At 30.9% G+C, this 24,137-nt stretch overlaps 1 protein-coding gene across 4 annotated transcripts in view; it reads left to right on the top strand.

Moving 5' to 3' along the window:
• Positions 1 to 24,137, top strand: part of LOC115888163 (reticulocyte-binding protein 2-like) — a 145,428-nt gene that overhangs the window by 24,882 nt on the left and 96,409 nt on the right. The window contains exon 1 of one of the 4 annotated variants that reach the window (XM_030907819.1): positions 18,117 to 18,173. The exons of the other annotated variants lie outside the window; for them this stretch is intronic. The gene's annotated coding sequence lies outside the window, so the exon portion shown is untranslated. Of the gene's footprint in view, positions 1 to 18,116; positions 18,174 to 24,137 lie in introns of those variants that run through there. 4 annotated transcript variants of the gene reach the window in all.

Raw genomic sequence — 24,137 nt, 5'->3', positions numbered from 1 at the left:
AATAAATATAATACGAAAATGTTGAACCAACGATCGATAATAAAATAGATAAAAATATATAAATATTATAACAGAGGATTAGTATTTACAGTTTAAATAAATCTTATAAAATCAACTTTTCATACCTATAATCTATAACATATATATTTAAAGGATTAATTTTAAATGTTTAGGTATATTTAAATTATCATATCTCAAATACTTGGTTTTTCACTAACGTAATAATATTCAAAATATATTAATATTGTAAATAATCCTCTTATACTAATTATATCAGTAGATTTGTGGAAATCGGAATTATTAGTCAAATTTACATGCGTATAATTACCGAATTATCAAGTTAAATATATATTATACGTAGATTATTATAAAACTGTGAACAAGAGATCTTATAGCAAACAAATTAATACCATAATATACTACTGTTGTAATTATGAACGCTAATCATTATGTGTCTGGATATGCTATACAGATCTTTTAAAACTGGCGTTTCCTAATACATCTTTGCTAATAATCGTTGCTGAATATAGGAGCAAGCAATTTATAATGATCAGGGGAGTTTTGACGTTTATCAGGTAGATATTGTCGTAAAAAATATTTTAGGCGATGGTTACCATTCATTATTTCTTATTACATTTACTAAATTAGATAAGTGTAGCTAATACGCGAGAAAAAACCTGCATTCAAGTTATATTTTTACTATACAACCTTAAAAATTTTAATATTATTAGTTCAGCGAATCTTGAAGGTTTAGAGTCTACTAGAGGAGAGACTAGGCAAGTAGACATCATTCTGTCCTCTTGCTGATATTACATTTTCACTTAACAAATATAATAAAACATTGTCAATCTACGACTATACGGTATGAAGAAGTATATTAATATGGCTAGAATGAACAGGCCTACCTAGGCACATAAAACATTTTTTTTTATTTTATGACCGCTACTAGGATTTGTGATACTACTAGAAATGTGAGGAGGGAAAAGAAAAGGTACTAACAATATGTACACATGTAGCAAGTATATTCATACGTTAATATGATAAAAAGATAACAATAATACGTAATTAAAATTATTGTAGTACTTGATAATATAAATTTTTAAACGTCAAAAAAAGTATTAAATTTTACAGTTTTATTAGAAATAAATTTTGTCTAGAAGCTAGTAATTAAATCAAAAACTAGCTGATGCCTGCCCACTTCGCTATCCACAAACATTTGGAACAATATATTTCTTTATATGTGGAATGTTTCTTTGATTAGTAACTGCAAAATTACGAGTGTTGGGAAAAATCGGATGAACTCAATCCTCGAGTATTGATCCTCGAGAATTCCAATAATCGAATGATCATCCGAGGAATCCCCGGCCATAAAATTTTCTCTGTATAATATCTCGATCGAAACCCGAATAATACTCGCCGCTGGGTGTGAGTGATTTTGCTTGCTGTTTTTAACACACTGTTGCCATGTACTTGAATGACTTAAATACTCTTGTAAAAAAAATACTAATTATTTTAAACACTTTTTTAATAACTTTTAATATGTTCGTGTATAATTTAATGTGGGAAATAAAATTTTCATAGGTTTTGCTTTAAATTGTGCTGATTTTGTTTCTTTAACTCCGACTTTGAGGCTAATCTCGTAACCTTTCAGTACACTTTCAGGCCAAATGAAACCATGTAATTCTAGGAAATACGTGCGGCTTTTTAAAAAGGGCTCGTTATTTATTGTTTATTTGTCGGCGGTGGTCACTGAGATGAAAAATATATTTTGTTTTACTTTTTAATAGCGTACTTTCACCAAAAATAAACTGTAGTACCTAATAAATTGTAGTAGTATTGTGTTATTGTGCGACATAATATCCAGTTTTAAAACTGAATTTACCAACTGTATTGTTTGGGCACAGCTTAACTAATAATCGAAAACAAATTGTTAATGATGATTGTTTCGGATTTTCAACCTCTTTCTCTTGTGAACTCTCGTAATAGAAAAATATTAACTAATAAAATTTTACTTACGGCCAAGATTAAAGCTTACAACGAGTCAGCTGTCGCTTTAAAAACTGTTTAAAAAAATGAAATAAAATATACAGCAATATTGTTATTGTTCTTGTTAGCAAATTCCGCAAATCATTCACTTTACATCTACGTTCCATCACACTAAATTTCGACTGTACTTTCATCAGAATATAGTCTCCGAACGTACAACTACAAGCAAAGGTTTTTTTACAAGAAAACAAGTAAATTGAAAATTAAAAATGCAAATAAAGCAAAATATCCAAAGCCTTAACCCAAATAAATAACTGTTGTTTTGTCAAATGGAATTTTGAAAGTCGAAAACTGACGTATTATGAATTTTCAAATGGGTCAATTCTGAATTATTACACAGAAAAAACAACATTTTATTATTATATCAATGGTTAAAAACCTATAAATTTTAAAATATAAAGTATGAAGAAAAAATCTTTATAATTTAAATAAATATAATTAATATATCCCATCTAAACAAAACAAACCAAAAATAAGTAATGTATTTCTGTTCAAAAATGCAGGTTACTACTCTGAAAACCGACTATTATTGCGAGCGATATGCGAGCAAGTGATTAAACGGTTATCCTCTGTCCTCTATATAAAAGGTTTCAGCATAAATCGTAAAATCGGCTATATCGCCGCGAGCAGCGAGGACAGTACGCCACACTCGGTGTTAGTTGTGTGCCGAGTAATCCTCGAGGATCGACAAAAATACTCGAGACATACCGAGGATATGAATACTCGGATGACCGAGTATTTTTCACTCGAGTGATCCCATCACTAAAAATTACATTGACTTATTTTATAAACGTAATAATTTTACAGTTACTACAACACTTCTAATATGAAAAATATTCCTGAGAGTGTCAAAACATTACTTTTTGATGTTTAAATCGTTTGTATATCCATAGATAATCAATTTCTGTTTTCAATAATTCAAAAACAAACCGGTATTTTTTCGACGCAAGCCAAAATTTAATAAAACTATTTTTTTACTATTTCCCATTGACAAGTTGACAATTATGTCAAATACATTTAAAAGACATTGTATGTATTTTATAGACAACCAAATAAAATAGTAACCACTAAAAATGATTTTTCCTACCACTAGGCAATGGACCTGATAAATCATCCAAACTTCCCTAAGGTACTCTAAGAATATGGTTGGGTGTTTTTTTAATAATGACTGCCTTGCTCAACTCATAATTCTTTTGAATTACTATATTCAATAATATCAAAAGATCATACCAGTACTTGCTTGGAAATTTCATATCATGCAATCTATTATACCGTCAAATACATTTTTTTAAAAGTTGAAATTAATGTATCTGCTAAAGTTATACCCGAAAATATTTCAATACCGCTCTGTAACTCAAAAATTCTCTTTTCTTGTTAGCACCATTCTAATATAAATCTACTCATCAAGTGATTGGTTTTCGCCCCAACCACCACAATTTTACCTAGTTTCATCCGCAACAAACGTTCTAACATATAAACAATTATTTCTCTCAAAATCGTACTCACGAATAACATCCAATACCTGTTTTGATAGGGTTGTTGTTGCGCCTGCTGATCCGACGGCGGGTAGTAACCATCTCGCTGGCCCCATTGCTGCTGCGGCTGCTGGCTCTGCTGCTGCTGCTGCGGCGGCGGACCTCTGCGCATGCCCCTGTCGTAGTCCCGGTCGTCGTAGAAACGGTCTCGGCTGTCGCCTCTGCGCATGCGTGGCTTATCGCCGCCCCGGAAACCACCGCGATCGTAGTCGCGCTCGTAATCGTTGCGGTCTCGATCATTGCGTCGTCTGGAACAAAAAAACTGGGTTGTTAGAGAGTTAGGTTAACAAGAAACAATGATAAATATTGGAATAAAAATAAATTTGGTGTTTCATTTAAGGCCTTTACTCAAAATTATAATTACTACGTTAACAAATAGATAGTAGAATTATCAACTAGTAATAATAGATACTATTACTAATTAAAACGATTAATTATGACAGCGTTTATAACACTTACTAACTAAATAACTACAATAATTGAAATATAAGATATAATTTCGTTACAGTCAGGAGATATTTTACCCTACAATAGTTACATACAACCTACTATACTTCTATACAGTTCCTAAAATGCTTTCTTTCAGAGATACAGGGTGTAGAAGTTTCATTTTTATTTCGATTTTTTCTAAATAATTTCTGAAGTAACGCCAATATTTGGATGGAAATTGGTGTCTGGGAGTGTTTTGAAGCGTAATAACTTTTTGTTCGTACCTGTATAACACTACCGAGTGAAAACATATACATCTCTGTGACTTTTTACGTAAAAAATATCTCTTTGTAAAAATCGCTACGAGCAACCGTTCTTAAGATATTTAGAATGGAAATAGACAATACATGTCATTATTGACGAAAAATAAACACGTTGAGTAGATAGTTATTTCACTGAAATAATAAATTTGGGAAATTTTATTTTTTAAATTAATCATAAATTTTTCTGCCAAAATGATGATAAAACAGTTTCTGTTGAACTTTTGGCACAAAAATTTTTCAAATTTATGATTTCTAGTCTAATAACTATTTAGTCAACATGTTTAATTTATGTCAATGATAAATAACAGGTATTGATAATTTCGACTCCAAATATCTCGAAAACCATTACTCGTAGCGATTTTTACCAAGAGATCTTCTTCATGTAAAAACGTCGTAAATGTATATTTTTTTACTCAGTAGTTTTATACAGGTACTAACAAAAAGTTATTACTCTTCAAACCAGTTAAAAAATATGTAGGTGGCGCCCTCTACTAGTAGAAGTCATATTGACATCAAAATCAAATCTCTCATGTCAAAAAACTCCCAGACACCAATTTTCATCCAAATATTGATGTTACTTCAGAAATTATTTGAAAAAAATTGAAATAAAAATGAAAATTCTACACCCTGTATCTCCGAAACTAAGCATTTTAGGACATGCATTTATACGAACTTTTTTACTTATTTCTATCTGCAGTTTATGCTATCCGAATACAGGATGCTCCGAATTGTATTCCGGAAACTTCGGCAGCATATTTTACCGATAAAAATAAGTAAAAAAGTTCGTATAAATGTATGTCCTGAAATGCTTAGTTTCGGAGATACAAGGTGTAGAAGTTTCATTTTTATTTCGAATTTTTCCAAATAATCTTTGAACTAAAGTCGATATTTGTATTAATTTTATCGTATAAATTTTAAGTATAAAAACTTCTCAGAAATCTAAAACCATTTTTTATATATGCCCAATATTCTAGAGCACACTGTAAAAAGTCTAAATCATAAAAAAGAAAATAATCATAAAGGGATAGAATACTGAATATCTCATTTTCCTATTTAAAAATTAAATACATATATCAAAGCAGATTTCCAGTAATGATGGCAGTAATTAAATTTGGAGGTATATAATTAAGAAAAAGGATTTAACACCTTTTATTTAGAAGTATATTTAATTATTTGGCATATTTGTCCTACATCGTTTCTTTTGATTTACCATTTTTGGACAGTTTTATTCTAGCTAAAATTGGTGTGCTATGGCGGAGGTAACAATAGTAATAATTTTATTATATTTTACATTATTTCTTAATAATTATTATGCATATTAGTATTGTAAATTCAGATGAATACTAATTAAGTATGTTAAATGACGGTATTCATTATTATTTTGTTTACAATCAATATAGATTATGTATCCATGATAATTTAAAAAATATGCGTAAATAAGTTAGTTTATGTTTATATCTGTATGCGACAAACAGTGAAACTTGTTATTGTCTGAAATATCTAATCAATTTACATCTTGCCGGCAAACAGCGTAACTCAGTCGTTCCCTGTAATGACGGAATAGTTCAGTAAAACACTGTAATTAACTAAATTATTTTATTTTAAAAAGATACCCTGTTTGCCGGTTTTAGGTGATTATTTAAGATAAAAAATTGGAGCCGGGAGGCACGTATAGCCGCCCATACTAAAATAAGTTGGTAGGCAGTTCTTTTAGTTTCAAAGTAAAGGAATTTTTCCAATTTTTTTTATCTCAAAAACTGCGACTTTGATTTCGATGTTATTACAAATTTTGTTGCAAATATTATTCCTAATCTTAAATTGAAAACCGCGTTTCGCTAGCTACTGTAATTTTGGAGTTACGATTTTTTGAAATGTTTAACCCCCCACCCACCCCCACCAAAAACTAATGGCCAGATTCTCGAGTGCCACAGTATTTTTGTGCCAAATTTGGTTAAAATCGGTTTAGCGGTTTTTGAGTTATCGTGTTACAGACGGACAGACGCCATGAAAATATTTTGTATTTAGGTCATTTATGACCCAAATAACTCATTTTGAGCGAAATTAAAAAAACTTTTTTTTGCCCGATCTTAATAGCCTATTTTCTTTCTCACTAGTCAGTCGATACTACTGCTTATATATATAACTATATATTTTTAACATTTTTTTTTAGATTTTCGACCACTCCAGATTTATCAAAGGCGAAAAATTCCGCTTGGCTATAATAGGAATCTACCCCAACGACTTCAAATTCAAATGGCTGATCAACTTAGCCACTATCGTAGTCTACCTCTTGACCATCGGCCAGTACTGGACCATGATGAGTCTGGCTTTCCACTCCACCACCCTGGCCATCATCTCCGAAATATTTCTATTTTCCATGACCCAAGTATCATTCATTAACAAATTGATCAATTTCCACATGAAAGTAAAACACGTAGTGACTCTGGAAGAAATGATTTCTAAAAATATCTTCAAGAAGATAACTACGGAAGAACTGAAGATTATAAAACGTGATTTTCGAAAATGTCAGAGAGTAACTGATATGTTTTTAGTTCTTTGCGTAGCTGTGGTGCTTTTTTATGGTGTTTTTCCGGCCATTGATAAAAAGCAGCCGGGAAAGAAAAATTATCCTTTTCCAGGAGAGTTTCCTTTTAATCCCGATAATTATTATTTGCTGGTTTATTTTGGGGAATGCCTCACGGTGGCGATCAGTGCCTGGACTAACTCGTGTAAGTAATTTTACAGCAACTGTCACTCGCAGAATTATATAGTCGGACAGTAGGGTGGGTCAAAAAAAACTTGGTAGACACCTCCAAAAAATTCTCTTAGCTCTTAATTTTAATAGGAAGGTCCTCCGTCTTTCAGTTTTCTATTTTTTCCTTATTAGAAAGAAAAATTCATATCTCGGTATCTACTATTTGGAAAAAAATATCTCGTCTCATAGACACTTCCCCAATAAATTAACGCACCACAAAAAAATAACCAAAAGTTTAAGTTAAGTTTTTGTCAAAACCACTTATCCGATTTGGGTGATTTTTTTTTGAATGATAGGTTATTCTTTCCACCATGTTGCTAAACTAACTGTATTTTGATAGGAACCCTTTTTATACTAATACCGGGTGCAGTTATAAAGTGTTCTATAATAAAATTTGTGACACCCTGTAGAGTTGATCAGTTACAGTATCAAGTTAAAATTGAAATCATATTTTAGCCTTATCTTTTTTTTAAATTTTGTGTTTTTATTTACTCCATTATCTTCCTTATTACACGAGAAACATTTTATAGGATGACATGATTTAATATTGGCTTTAATTAATATTTTTCCATTTTACTCACTAAAGTAAGTAGCAGGCTATCGAAAACACGGATTACCAGTAAATGTCAAATAGAGATGCTAGTTTCTGTGCAAACTTGTAGACCATTAGTATCTCTGAGCTGAGTTTGAAGGATCCGAGCTGTTACGAAACGTTGTCTTAATATTGAGAGTTTTAAAAATCGTTCCTGAATCGGATTGGTTCTTCGATTCCTGCCATACCGTTGTATAACTCGTGAAATGGTTGAGTGAGTTAATTAAATCGTTCACCAATTCTTCGGTAGCTCCAACCTTCCTCAGACAATATTAATGCTTGAGCACATTCTTCGCCAGAAAGATTTCTTGTTTCACGTGCACGTTGCCATATTTTTGATATAATAAAAGGACGAAAACGACTGACACTGACAACAAGCACCTCTATTTGACATCACAAGCGATGAAATCGCGAGTGAATTAATTTCGGGAGACGATAATGCAATTTTATCGTCGTGTATAAAACAATATCTTCTTCCACATCCAGTTACGTTTTAAAAAATATCCAGAATTTATTATTTCAAGGAATTTATTACGAGTAGAAAAATTATTGTGCTGGGTTGGCGTTGGTTTCTATGTAATTTGACAAGTAAATAAAAAAAGCTGTCTCTTATCAGTTTTGAGTCAATATTTTTTAATTTTCTTTCGTGTCGATTGCCGATTGAATTGGAGCCAGAAATGGCTCAAAACAAAATAAGTAAATTACCAACAGATATTCAGGCTGAGGCGTCAAACGCCATATCCAAACTACTTCCATTTAAATCTCGAATAACTTATGAAAAGGAATACAAAAATTTTCAAAAATGGAAGCAATTAAAAAACGTGCGAGAAGAAAAGAAAGTTTTTAACCTATCCTTGCTTTAAAGTATCATTTAATCTACCTTTGCGGTTAAAGTACTATTTTATCTACTATTTTTGATAGATATAAGGCAATTTTAAAAGCCTGCTATGGAAAAGAAAATAATAAAAGTTAAAATAATAGGTTAATAAAAGTTTTTTTTGACCCACCCTATTGAACAGATATATACTACAGATATATCTTTTTTCAATATTATTTACTATTAATTATATTTGCTTATCATGATTGTTTATTATATTATCATAATTTTAGCTATAGATTGTTTGTTTTATAAACACACGACAATTGCAACGACGCTATGTAAAATACTGTGCGAAAAGTTAAAGAATATATTGGATGATACAGAGCCACAGAGTAAGATTGTGGCAAACCGATTAAGACACTGTGTTATATACTATGATGAGATTAACAAGTAAGTCATAGTTATGACATTCGTTATATACAGTGTTCTATATAAAATGCACGAAACATGAATCTTTTAACGCAAAAGGGATACAAAGATGGTTAAAGTTTCGTCTTGTTATACCCTAAAACGTCATGTTTAGAAATCTAAAAATTACGATTACTTTGGAAGATATTTGGAAAAAAAATTCCCGATTTTGTTTTTATGATTCAGTCTCTATTTGAAAAGATATAACATTACAAATCTCACATATTTTCTATATAAAGTATTTTCCAAACTTTAAATAAACTGAAGTTAAAATTTGGTAAAAAAGGTTCTTAAATACATTATTATTAGTGATGGGAAAAACCGATTAATTTCAATAATCGAGTACTCGAGTTTTAAGCGATTGCAATAACCGAGTGATCGCTCGAGCGAAATATCACTCGTATTTAAAAATACGGGTTTTCACCCATCGTTTGTTGTAAGTATTCGTTAACGCCAAGCGCTAACCAGTAAGTTGCGTACGCAGGGCATATATTCTTTCGGTGATGAATGGCAATTAGCAAGCGGCGAGCGATTCGTTTGATCGCTTGATTTAGTTTATTTCAAAGCATTGTCGATGTAAGTCGCGAAATTTTGTCTCTCAGATACGCAACGGATAAATATATATACGGCGTCGTATAAATTTGCTACCTGCAATGTATGTAGAAAATTTGCTCGGCTTTTTATCGGGTATGTCACATTAAAATCGGATTTCAATTTATTTCATTCTAGGATCGCTTGCTTTCGTCGCTTGGTACTCGTCACTTGCATCGCTCGTTCATAATCGAGCGATGTTGGTTATTTCAATAATCGAGTACTCGAGCGAAATTTCGCTCGAGTGATCCCATCACTAATTATTATGAAATGAAATAAATATATTAAATAAATGCACATATTACTAACAATTTTTCAGTTATGTATCCCTCATTCAAAAGATTTTTTCAAATGGTATATTCATGCAATTTCTATGCAGTGTGGTGATTATATGCTTAACAGGATTCCAAGTTATGTTGGTGGTATGTATATAAATTTGAAAAAATAATAATTCAGATATACGGAGATATTTTTTTAGGTACCTTACAAGAGTGCAAAATTTATGCTCATGATTTTTTATTTGCTCTGTATGATGTGCCAAGTTTCGATGTACTGCTGGTATGGACAATTATTGAAAGAGAAGGTAACAACAAATTTTATTTATGCATTAAAAGTTTAGTTCAGAGATTAAAGGTTAATTCAGTTAGGCTAATTTTTAATATCTTTATTATTTAATCATTGTCTATTTAGGTTTGGTTTGGTTTGGTTTGGCATTCATCATCATACTTTCCAGCCATTTTCAATTATGGCGTAGCCTCCCTTATTTAGCTAATCTCTTGTAATTGGGCACATTGTTGTCCATTGTTAGCTATCCTATCTTCTAGATCTCTTAATTCCTCGTGGGTACCATGCTGTAATTTTTGTGGTATATCTGTTGTCCGTCATTCTTGCCAGATATCCAGCCTGATTATCACTTGGGAGATATGATACTGCAAATGACATCTATTATCTGAGTCTTTTGTCGTAACTACTCTATTTTTACGACCATTCTTTGATATTCCCAGCATATTTAGTTTCATCGAGCATTGTGGGACCTGCAGTTTCCTTATGATATCGGTTTTAAACGTCCAGGTTTCGCATGCATAGGTCATATAAATGATAGTAGACTTTGATCGAATGTTTTCTTCTTTAAAATGGCATTCTAGATTTGAATATGATTGAGTTTCTACCATGCATGCTAACTTAATTCTTCTATTGATTTCTGGTAGTAGAAATCCTGAGATGTGTATTAGTTGTCCCAAATATTATCCCATTTTATTATTCTCGTACTATTTACAGTGCTACTTTAGTTTTTGCTAAATTCATTTTGAGACCAACTTCACTGGTGGTTGTATTTAGTTCGTTGATTTGTGTTTGTAATTCTTCAAGACAATTTTCAATTAGGACTACGTCATCAACGTCCAGTCTAATTGACAGAAGATATCTTCTAGTGTTGCTGTAAACCGTAGATAGTCTATAAAGGCTAATATAATCGCTAGTGCAAGGTCGTATTCTTGTGTTCGGCTAATCGGTTCTAACTTTTTGTGTTACAAGTCTAGTAGTACTGTATACAAGTCTAGTTGCTCACCACTAGACTTGTATATCGCCTAAACGAAAAATGTTACGAAATATATAAGTAAAAGAAATATTATTTTCTTAGAGTAATGCAATAACAAGAGCGTGCTATGCAATGGAATGGGAGGAAATGACTATCAGAGATCAAAAGACATTGATTATAATTTTAGAAAGGGCTAAAAGGCCTATGGAACTCTCTGCTTCTGGAGTTTTTAAACTCAACATTTCCACAATGATGACTGTAAGTAAATAAATATTAACATTAAGGAAGTATATCGGCTGTATTAAAATCTACAGATATACTAGAAATTTACACAGCGTATTTTCTAGTGTCTGATATTACGTCAAATTTTTGAACTTAGATATTAAACTTAACTTTTTTAGATATTGAATTAATATTTCAATTAACTCAAAGTCGTACATTTTAATACAGGCTTATATGTCAAAGACAACCTTATTTATCGAAGCACTAAACACTACCAAAGTTGCTCGGACGTTCGAGGCCGGCCACCAGCGTCTCTGGTGGCAAACCGTGACTTTTGATAGGTGACGTCAGAGATTCCAAAGGTGTAAATTTGAAATTCTTATTATTGATTTTTTTTTTTTAAATGGGATGAAGTGAAGTAAAATAAAAAAAAATACGGGTGTATAAAATTGTATGAAGATCAATTGTTGTGCAATAAAAAAACATGGTTAAACTCCGGATTGTCCAGGCAGAAATAATGATAATCCATTATTGTATAGAACAAAATAATAAGGCAGACTAGTGTAGGATTGTGTGCGTGCTCTAAATACATTGGATAGGCGTATGTTACGTGCTTGGTATAATCTATAAAATGAATAACTTTGAATTTTGACCGTTATTTTTTTACCAACATGGCAAATATAAAATCCTCTATCAAAAAAGTTACTGATATTCTTTAAATTGAGTACCTGAATGAATCAGTTAGGTAACTCTTTTTACTTTCGTGAAAATAGAAAAGGAAAATAATAAAACAAGTGACAGTTCTTCCTCTTCTTACAAGAAATAACACGAAAATATAATTGACAAAAGTAAAATGTCATCAGCTTTTGACATTTCAAAATATTAGACAATGCCGTCTCTGAACAGCTTCGGAGCCAGATTTATGACGTCACGCTAGTTAGATACTACGGATTAATAAATATGTTGGAGAATACATGGAAACATAATTATTTCTCGTATTTTGGTTTGTATTTTAAAAAATGATATAGTTTACTTAAAATATACATAATATACAGTTAATAAATACAGTATAATATATACATATTTATAGTAATAAATACTTTGGCAAATAAACTATGAACCACACAAATGCAGCAAAATGTTTTACAATACACAAATAATGAATAGGTGGTACATAAGATAATGGGTAAAATGCAAAATATATTTAGATTTTGGGGTTCGAAAATCGATCTAATTTAACAAAAACATTCAATATCTACTAATAGTGATGTATTATTTGCATTCACAAAGTTATTTATATTATAATGTTACTGCAATTAATAGACTAAATTTGTCAAAATGTGACCATATTTTTTTTTTTAAATTATTATTCTTAGCACTAAAACTATCTACATTGACTATAGAGTACGATTTCAGCCATATTGTAAAACATTTGCTGCATTTGTATGGTTCATAGTTTATCTGCCAAAGTATTTATTACTATAAATAGGTATATATATTTTATTTATTAACTGTATATTATGTATTTCATGTAAACTATGTCATTTTAAAATACAAACCAAAAATACGAGGAATAATTATGTTTTCCATGTATTCTACAACATATTTATTAATCTGTAGTATCTAACAAGCGTGACGTCATAAATCTCGCTCCGAAGGCTGTTCTATTAGAGACGGCATTGCGTCAGCATGTGCGCAAGTTGCTAACCTATTAAAATTAACACTAGAAAAGCCCGCAGGAACTGTCAAATTCAAAAAGTTATTCGTTTTACAAACTATAATGGGGGAAGAGAGTCACAAGGGTACCGAAAAGGCATATGGATTGGCCAAACAAGACATAAATGTCATTTATAGGCTCAGAAGCGGCGTTGCAAAAGCAGTTACGAGAATGGCCATAAAACAATGAGTGGCCAACAAATCTCTAGAATTGTGGAGAAATTCACCAGGGCAGAGACAGCTGAAAAATTTCATAGAACATTCTCATAAATTTACCACAGACTTGATAATCTAAGATAGAAAGACTGTTAAAGCTGTAGTGAATCTACTAAGAGGGCACTATGAGCTGAATAGGCATCTAAAGCTAATGGGATTGACGAACGGAGGCATGTGCAGATTTTGTTAGAAATGATTTAAACATATTTTGTCAGTGATTTTTGTATTAGGCAATTATAGGTTATTGACAAAGAGGCTATATGGAGGGTTCAGTCTCCAAGTTGTTAGACTTTTTGAAAAGGGTAGGACTGGAGAATGTAACCTAGATTAGAAGAGGACCACAACAGGTCTGAAATGGTCATATTTGAACAGGCCCATAGTTATAGTTATAGTTGTAATCTAATGACAAATCTAATCTAATCTATGTTTGTAATGGTATATTACCTCCTTAATGTTGTTATTTAAATATACATTCATAAAACTTTTCCATAAATCACACTTAACACAAGATTTTTTTTAGATATTGAGAACATCTTACTCATATTTTGCAGTACTAAGGCAAATATACAAGCAAATCGTTTTCAACAACCTAACGACGATTTTGTACAATTTTAAATTAGCACACAACAGAACAATTAATAATACTTTCAAACACGTGTTATTCTTATAAAATATGCACAATTTCCAGCCCAATTACGAATTATATATGCATGATGGTATCACTAAACTTTTAGAACTTACACTAGTATTAAAATCGGAGATAAAAAATCTTCAAGTTTCGTAAGTGACCACACCTAGTAATTAAATGATTAATTTTAAAACATTCCCAGAAACTTAATTGTTGGTTATTGAAGGAAAGTTGACAATGTATTAATATAAGTTATTAACTCAGAGTATGAAGAACGTAGAAAATATGAAAGAAAGAGGTAAGCTGAGAAAAAATAAAAATTAGCAAAAATAATGTTAAAGAAATAATATTTCGTTAGATCGTTAGTTCTTTTTGTTGGACAAACTATAGTTTATACATGACCATGCCAAAACAAATATATGAGAAAAACTGTAGGGATGATTTCTTGGTAAAAATAAAGTGTATTTTGTTACACTTACGATGGGTCCAAAAGTCCACCGCATTGAGTGCATTGCAGTATAAGTAGTTGTAGTTGCATTCCATTACATACCGTACAAAAGATAAAAGAAAAAATATAATTTATTTTTCCATAGCAACTGTTTACAAGTTACCGTGCTGCTAGAATTTGGATTCTATGCTGATAGCGAAAAATAAATCTATTTACCCGGCGAACTCCTCTACCTATAAAAATTCCAGCAACATGTTTTTTAAACACCTTAAAATTATATTTTAACCTCTTCCTCAGTAGGTGCATATTTATGAAACACAATACTAGGTATACCGGATGCGTCTAAAAAGTGACTCACCACTATAATTTTTTTAAATTTTTTTAATGGGGTCAATTATTGGCTTCCTAATTATTTAGAGAATACCCCAGGCTATTTGGGTTTATTGAAGAGCACTTAAAACCCACATTCAAAGAATAACTTTAGATAATTTTTTCTTTTTTTTTTTTTTTTTTTTTTTTTTTTTTTCTTTTTGAAATATTTCTCCTTTCTTAGTGGCCCTGTATTTACTTTATGAGCACCAGTCAAGCATAAAAAGCACCACAAATAAAGCTGTTATTTTTGCTGAAATCTCTTCTCTATTTAGTGCCTTTTTTATTATTATTGGAAAAAAACTAATTTTTTTTTTTTTTTTTTTTTTAAAAGTTTATTTTATTGTCGACCGAAAAAATTAATGAGTGAATTAAAAGTAAAAATAAAGTTTAATCACCAAAGTTACAAGGTTACCTCATAGCAATATTAGGAATATCCGGTCAACTTATTAATTTCAGTACTATTAAATTGTTAGAACTTTAGATTTAAGATGTTCAAATATTCCTCCATCGACTGCTAGATAATAACCCAGGCGATCATAAAATTTCCTTCTCACATTCGCTAGTTGGTAAAATGAAATTCTATTGCATTCGGCATTTAAATTCCCTCACTTATAAGAAACATCACGGCCTCGATAATATTGCAGTCCGAATGTCCCCACAAAACATTTATTTTCTGTGGATATTGCGTCCCTGTTTCGACGCAAAACCCAGGCCGGGTTTTTGAACCCAATATCGATAATCTTTTGAACATTGTTCATTGAAGAAGGTAAAACGTGCATTCGTCAGCGAAACATATGTTTTAAAAATTTCATTCAGAAAAGCTTGGTTTCTTTTCCATCATATCCAAACAAAACGCCTGTCGCCGTACTTCGTCCCCATCTCGTAGTTCCTGGTGCTTTTCATATTTGTAGGAATAGTATTTATGTCGTTCCAAAATTGAAACGCTGTAGTGATCTATTCCTATTTCATCCTCAAATTTCCTTGTGCCGATCTTTCCATCGTTCTCCACACACAATGTTCCTAAGCTCCAGCATTGATTTCTTGCATCTTTTTTGTTCCTGCCTTGCTTTCACATCTGCAGTTATTTATTAGGGCACCTTTGGTCTCAAATCTCTGATATTCCTTGCGATTGTAGGTAGATTTTCCAGGTATCGGTCTATTCGGATACAGCAGCAAACATGTCCGATACCTTTTGATAACTATTTCCTTGATGATACTTCATTTATATTCATCAATATTCTTTCTTTCGGTAAGCGGTAATCTGGCGGGCCATTTTCGAAGTAGGTATGAGTTTTGTCATCACTAACACAAGCACTAAATAGATACCCCTGGAAACGACAAGTTCATTTTGACAGTTATCTTTTTCCCCTGGCTGGTGCCTGCAGCAGATTGGTTATGGCCATAAAAAGCGAGGAAATATTTAAAAGTTAGGTAAATCTGGCGATTAACTCTTCAGTAAACGGCAAATCATGTAAATATTCGAAAAGTTATTCTTTGAATGTGGGTTTAGTGCTCTTCAATAAAACCTAAATATGAATTATTATTTTCTTCAAATACCTAGGAAAGTAAAGTCAATCAATTGACCTCCATTAAAATCCACATGGGATTTCCCTCATGTCCCGCTCGATCACGTAACACCCGCAGATACGGTAAACATGCCTCCCTATGCAACTTCTCTGTGTTGAAAAAAGCTATGCCACATTTTACGTGACTGGTGAACGTCACATTATTTATTTAAAAACTGAAAAGACAAAAAAATATTTATTTCAAATGTTTTTAGAAAAGCTAAAAAAGTAAAAGTGCTGATATTACTTGGTTATGGGTGAATCTTAAATGCAAATATATTTTCAGAGCTGGTGGATCGCGATAAAATAAACATATTTTTCTTGTCTTTTTTTTTTTTTTGTGTATAAATAATTTTAATTCATAAGAAATTCTAAAAGAAATATATTTATTTTTAAATAATGAGTCACCTGTTTTATTTTTTCTGTAAGCCTAGTCAAATCCATAGAGTAAAGCTGTGTTATTTAGTGATTAAGAAATTTGATACAGTGGGGGCAATCTCTGCATTTAAACAAAGGTGTTCTAAAAAAGTTTTCTAAAAATATAGAGGAAAATTTAAAAAAATGCACGATTTCTCAACATCTTTTTTGTTTGTGAAAAACTTATAGACCCTGGTCGTCGAAATCACCTCTAAAAGTATATTTTTGCACTACTTAAGACTCGTGCCCTTGTATAAAAGCAGCTTTCCAGAAACGCTCGCCGCGTTATCGATTGAAACATAATACATGTAAGTTCAGGGGTACAAGTTTTTACGGCGCAGATATCGACTCATAGTGAAAGCCGACTCATTTGCGAGATGAAGCGACCCCCTTTCATGGTACTGCAGATCCCTCATAGAGTCAATTACAACAAACAGTGAGACAGTAGAGACAGTAATGTATATCTGTTATGGGAAATAATTAAAAAATATATTTATAATAAAATCGCATACATGATTTATTCATACTTAAATGGATGACGTGAGCTCTCTCCCCAGCTGTATTGGCTTATCGCGCTTTCCTTGATAACGGTTCAACAATTTTTTCTCTGTTTCTAACAATAAATAAAAGCTTATTTTTCGCAAATTATAACCTCCTGTAATTCCGCAATATTTTAGTGTCGTGTACTTTTCATCCCTCGATTGGCTTCCTCACCCCAAGTTTTAGGTCGATTGCCATTCTTTCTGGGCCGTCACAAAAGGATGCTTCACACAAAAATTAGCCATGTAACGATGATAAGGTTTTCTATGTAGCCAATATTAGCCAAGTTATATTACTTCTTATTTTTATGTTCGTCCCTATGTCCCTATTAATTTAATGAAAAATGAATGAAATTGTTTGTTCACAAGATTGAATATATTGTAAACAATAGTGTTAAAAATAACAAACTACGATAAAAATCTCTTCATCATTTATATATTTAACCGAAAAAAAAATTAAATCCAATTCAGGGATCTCAGGACGTCATAAGCGGTAGAAAAATTCACCACGCCACAGTTGAGGGTTAATTAAGTATTTCAAAACATCAAAACATAAAAATTGTAAAAAAAAAAAAAAAAATCGTTGATTGAAGAAATATTATAATCATTGCGAGTTCTTTGTTTGGAAAAGTCAAAATCAAGGTCTCGCATATTTTAGCTGAAATAAATTTCAGTTAATAGTGGGGGAAGCGCGGAACGCCGGGATTTCAGATCTGAACCTGAACAGTGGACCAGACTAGACTTTAAAATTAGTTCATCTCATGACCTGTTGATGTGTAGTATCGTGACCGTAGCTATCCGTGTGGTGCGCGACTTCGTGCGTACTTTTCGCCGAGTTTCGAAGAACTTTTATTCGAACCATTGTTGCTTAAAGTGTTTTGGTGTTATGTTTTTGCCTTTGTGTACAGGAAAAACTTAGTTTAGAAGTCCATTCAGAAACGTATCACCAAAAAGGTATAATTGATTTCTTTTCAAAAAGTATTTTTATATTTATAATATTTATTCAGTATTATTTATATTATTGTGAATAAGTTTAAAATATTTATAAAGGTCGTGGAAATCAGTAAATTACTCTTATAAACTGGTATTTTAATCTTATTCATTGTTTGTACCTACTGTACTGAAAAAAAAACTTTTAACTGCATTTAGGAACGTATCACATAAAAGTAATAATATTTCTTCAAAACTATCGTTTGTTGCCATATTTATATTGTAAATATTTGAAGCAGTATGTGCAGGGTGTCCCATTTTTGTATGTTTTATGTGATTTCTCGTTTATGAGTGGAGATTCAAAGATGCGGTTTTAACATCGCATCAGTGTGCTACTTTTTATAAACTAAAGATGCTACACGCAGATTTGTCCTAACCTTCTTTTTTCTAAAGTACCTACAGGATCCGGCAATAGTGCGTCGGGCATCTGTATATTATTTTTGTATTAGATGGAGAACTAAAATATGAATATTTTTTGTATTTAAAGTATTTCAAAAATTTTAACGGCTTTGCAGATAGTCGCAGTATTATTACATATGGCTGTTTCAAGGGTAAAAACGTACTGTGGAAAATGCCCTATGAAATATAATACCGCGAATATCTGCAAAACCGTTAAAAATTTTGAAATACTGTTAAATACAAAAATATTTCTTTTTAATTCTTCATCTAGTAAATAAACAAAATACAGGGTATTCCATTAAAAAACAAACAAGAAAAATTATTTTATATTTTAGAAAGTTTGGTGTAGAATTTTGAACATCATGTATGATTGAAGGTTACACCTAATACAGATTTGATTTCAGATCTTGTATTTTTAATATTTTTTTTAAGAAAGTCTGATAAAAATATATTTTTTATTAATTTACTAATATCTCTTTCAAACAAATCATCTCGATTCACTCACACATTTTGAGCCACTCTGTAGAAATTAAAATATTTTCCTGAAATACATCCTACTACATTTAAACAAAATTCCCAAGTTTTTTTACTCTTGGAGCTACAGATGCCCAACGCACTATTGCCGGACCTTGTATAGGGCGAATTCGAAAATTGCATTTTTTGACCCCCTTCATATGTCCGTTATCTTATAACTTATCAAATAGAGTTTTTCACACAAAACACATACACAAGAAGAAGTGCGAGCGCCTTGCTAAATATTGGAAAGTGAAATTGACGTTTAAATTTGACACTGTTGACAAGTCTACTGCTACTAGCGCCCCCAATTTCGCTTGTAGGAACTACGGACTAAATTGTCACACATGGCGGGAAGTTTAAAAAAATAAAAAATTTTATTTCTTCATTTATTTTTAATTATGACATACACAAAAACACAAAAAATACACCATTTTTTAAAAATATGTTTAATATCAATATCAAATATAAAACAGAAATTAATTTCACCACAATAAATTAATAAAATTAAAAGAATAATGTTACAAGTAGATCAAGAGACAAAATTAATTATAACAAAACTGATAAAAATGGCGTCATAGATCGCTTAGAAATAAAAGATATATCATAATTTTGAAAGTAAAATTATATGGGAAATGTCTTCGATCATCATTTTTAAGCCAACTGGACGATTATTTCAAACATACAAGCTGAGTTCGTTCATAGTGCTTTGAGAAATCTAGATAAACAAAGAATAATAAATTAAAAGTATTCCAGGGGAAAAGAGAGGAAAAACCTGTATCATCTCTGATATCTGTCAGGGTATTGTTGAAAGTGTCATATTTTTGCTCGAAGTTTTCAGGTGACATTTACAATAATACTTTGCTGTAACTTTCACAAATATCAGAGAGAGTACATACAGGTATTGCCTCTCTTTTCCTCTGGGATGCTTTATATCTGTTGTTCTTTGCTTATCTATATTTCTCAGAGCATAATGCCGAACACGACTACAGTATATAATAATTTCAATATCCAAAGTGGAAAGGAAAAAGATTACCTTTATGTTTTGTACTATGGTCCCTTTCTTACGATGGCTCATCTCGTTGATATTTAGGAAGGATAAATAGGAAGGAAAATATAAAATTCAATTTGATTTGATGATCCTTTTCTGTCACCTAAAATCAGGAGAACGACAATGAGCATGTTAACATGAAAAAAAAATTACCAACACTTACCTACACGTTAGTCCGAGGAGTTTTATTAAAAACTAATATTTGCCTAAATAATTTATGTATTAAATTTGCAAAGCAAAATGCACGTGTAAACAAAAGAAATAAAATGTATTAAAAGTTTAAAAATAAAAAGTAATAACAACTTAGTAAGAATTTAATTATAAAAAAAATAAAGAATAACATTCCCAACAAGTGGTGATACGAGTCAAATAGAGAACTACAACATTTGGTGGCAGCGACTACAAGATTGGTGACGACGGTGGTCCAATCCAGGATCACGACAACTCTTGTCAATAATTTATCGGTAAGGAAGATTCCTAGAAAATCGCTTGTAGTCAAGTTTTCAACCATTGCCAGTTCTCCCATAAGAAGTGTCATCCACCTGGTTTTTCACGTAGAATCCAGTGGCGTAACTATTTTTTTATGAATTAAAATTGTGTTTTTTAAATTCAGAAATATGCCCATAATACCTAAAACAATCTATTATAATCCCTATATACAAAAAAGGCAAAAAGGACGAAACAAAATAATAGACTAATTAGTTTATTATCAACAATGAACAAAATAATAGCAAAATGTTTTCAGTATGCTTTCCTAGAAAAATTCAGGCACGAGCTCAGCTGTACCCAACTTGACAAAACATAAAAAATGCATAGAAAAGAAACATGATACTAATAGGTATGGTCCTTACAGTATCTTTTGATATGAAAAAAACATTGGTTACAGTCAGTAAAAAAACTCTTAGAGAAACTCATTTCATATGGATTTGAAAATTATATCAACCTAGTAAAAAGTTATTTGAATAACAGACCCCAGAAAACAAAAATAGGATACACTCTATATTACTTTTTAAAACCATTTGCCCTGATATGAGTTTACTAAAAATATGTATAATATATGTATATCTACTCTATACTTATTTTCATTAATAAGGTAAAAAATGCAGTATTTAACTTTTTAACATAAATCAACCTAGTCTGAAATGTTTATTCTTAATCTAAGGTCTGAAAGAGTATTACTATTTTATTGTATTTAACCAGATAGTTTTGCTTTCCATCGTGTTATAATAAACTGCACTGAAAATAAACTTGTGCAGCTTTTAGATAACACCCTGTTAATCGGATATGTTGAGATTTTTGAGACGCACTTGTGCAATAATTCTACATAGAGAAACTAGCGTGAAATAACCAATAGCCGTAATGTGACGTCGGCTATTTTTTTTACTTAATTTAAACCGGCCGCCTATGTTAAAAAGTTAAATATTGCATTTTTATACTTTGTTTATGGAAATAACTATAGACACAGACAAGTCTAGTATAGAGGGAAATATTATTTAGGAAGCTCATAACAAGACAGATACACTAAAAAATAATATATAGGGTATCCCATGTAAAAAAATAGGTGAAATTTCAAGAGTGACAGCTCGCAACAAAAATCTAGTTACCCTACTGAATTCTAGGTGAAAAACTCTATGGCACTCAGTTTTCATCTTTTTCGATAAGTTATATAAGATTGCCAAGATACGAAGGGGGTTGTAAAATACAACATTTTCAAATTCATCCTGTATTTCAGGAGCTAAGAGGGTTGGGACAAATCTGTATGTAGCATCTTTAGTACCTTTAGTTTCATAGAAAGTAGCACTTAATATGAGAACCCCATCGTTGTACATTTATCATAAGCGAGAATCGCTGTAAAACACAAAAATGGGACACCCTGTACTAAAATGTTCGTCAGAATCAGAAAAAAATACATCTGATAATAAGCACGTAATAAGGAAAATTATTTTATACAAAGTTTTATTTATTCTTCTAAAAAATATAATTTGGTTGATAACAAACATTATGACGCATCCTCATGACTCGTGTACTTGACAAACATTTATAACTGGTATACAGGGTATACACGGTGTGCCGGGCATCTATACGTTATTTATCATAGAGTTAAAATTATTTCATAGGAACTACGCCGCATTCTCGCCATACCCTGTATGCCAATAAAAAAATATTTGCCAAGTATACGAGTCGTGAGAATGCGCCTTTAAAAAAAGTTGCTACCGGAAACGATGGATGATATCATTAAAGAATGCAAGAATAAATATTTTTAGTTGTTTATTTTTGTTTTTCTGGGGCTACACAATGAGAGTGTACCTCTAAAATAAATACTTTTTATTTTTTATAATATTTTGAATTGTTTTCGTTTTTTAAATACGGGGTCCCGCAATAGTGCGTCGGGCAAAAAGCTCCTAGAATGAAAAACTTGAGAATTTTGTTTAAATGCAATCCTAAAGTATGTACCAAGATATATTTCAGGACAATATGTTAACTTCTATAGGGCGGCTCAAAAAAGTGTGTGGATCTGGATTATTTTTTTTAAATGGAACACCCTGTATATTATGCATTTTTGGGTTCCTTTCAGATCACTTTGCATAATCCTAAGATATGAGTAAATATATTTCGATAGTTTCAGAGATATTAAAATATAAATAAAAAATATACAGGGTTGTTCACCACATACGACACGGAGTATTGTAGCTAAACGATGAGATTTTTACAAATTGTAAGTTTGGGGTTCGTTGAAGGACTATTAGAGTTACAATTTAAAAATATTTTTACAAGATCCAGAGTGTCCCAAATAAATAAAAAAAATCAAAGTTGTATTTTTTTAAATGGAACACCCTGTATATTATTACATTTTTAGTTTCTACGATTAAAATAAAGGTAAATTTGATTAAGGTTTATTATACTTAAACCTTGCCGTTTTTGAAATATTTTCAATTTTGTGAAATTGCAGTAAAAATTTTAAAGCTTCATTTCTCCAAGGGTATCAATGTTTTTAATACTAAATATTTAATGAAGTTTATTTATTGATCAGTTATTATGTTGCAATAATAAAAATAATACTACCTTATACAGAGTGTCTAAAAATTTATTTTAAATAATTATTAGCTTAAACGGCAATAACTTCTTTAATTTAAATGGAATGCCCTGTATATTTTAGGAGAATCAGATGCACAATTAAATTGTCTATCAAATTGTATTATACCATTTTTTACCTATCCCTTCAAGTTTTCGTATAAAATGCATTTTCTTATAATTTAGACCTCATTTATCAATATATCAATGGAATATTGACATTTTAGATTGTTTTTAAAGCAACAAATGTACAAAATGTACAGACTAGTAATATTATCGTTTTTAGCAAAACGATAATATTACTAGCCCATTTGTATGCAAAAAGAAAACTATTTAAATCTTTATAAAAGAGTATACCATTAATTAAATATAACACCATTATTTGCGCCCATATACTAATTAATTACATACTTAATTGTGTTCGTTATTAAATTATTATAAATAAATGTGGATTTGAGTCAGAAATCAATATAATAATAAGTTATCAAATTAAAGTCTCTGTAGTTATAAATAAGCATTTATTAAAAAATGAAATATCATTTTTAAGGTGTTACTTTTTATCACACTGTCTAATGCCCATACAAAATTCAGTTTTTTAGTATTTGGAGCAATTATTATTAATCAAAGCAAACAGTCAGTTAATGTTGTTTGAATACTGGAATCATATTAACTGATCCTCTTTAACAAATATTTAAACAGTTTTTTTTTATTTTTTAATGAAATAAACGAATTATATCGACAATATTAGTATTTGTACTCTTTAAAAATTTGGTACATCTTTAAAAATAATCTAAAATGTCAATAGTCCATGGGTATATTGATAAATAAGTTCTAAATTACAAGAAAATGCATTTTCTACGGAAACTTAAAGAGATAGGTAAAAAATGGTATAA

The sequence above is a fragment of the Sitophilus oryzae genome, unplaced genomic scaffold (genome assembly GCF_002938485.1).
Source record: "Sitophilus oryzae breed Bouriz unplaced genomic scaffold, Soryzae_2.0 scaffold_1167_pilon_pilon, whole genome shotgun sequence".
NCBI lineage: Eukaryota > Metazoa > Arthropoda > Insecta > Coleoptera > Curculionidae > Sitophilus > Sitophilus oryzae.
Note: the sequence above shows the minus strand (reverse complement) of the source record. Positions and strands in the feature narration are given on the sequence as shown.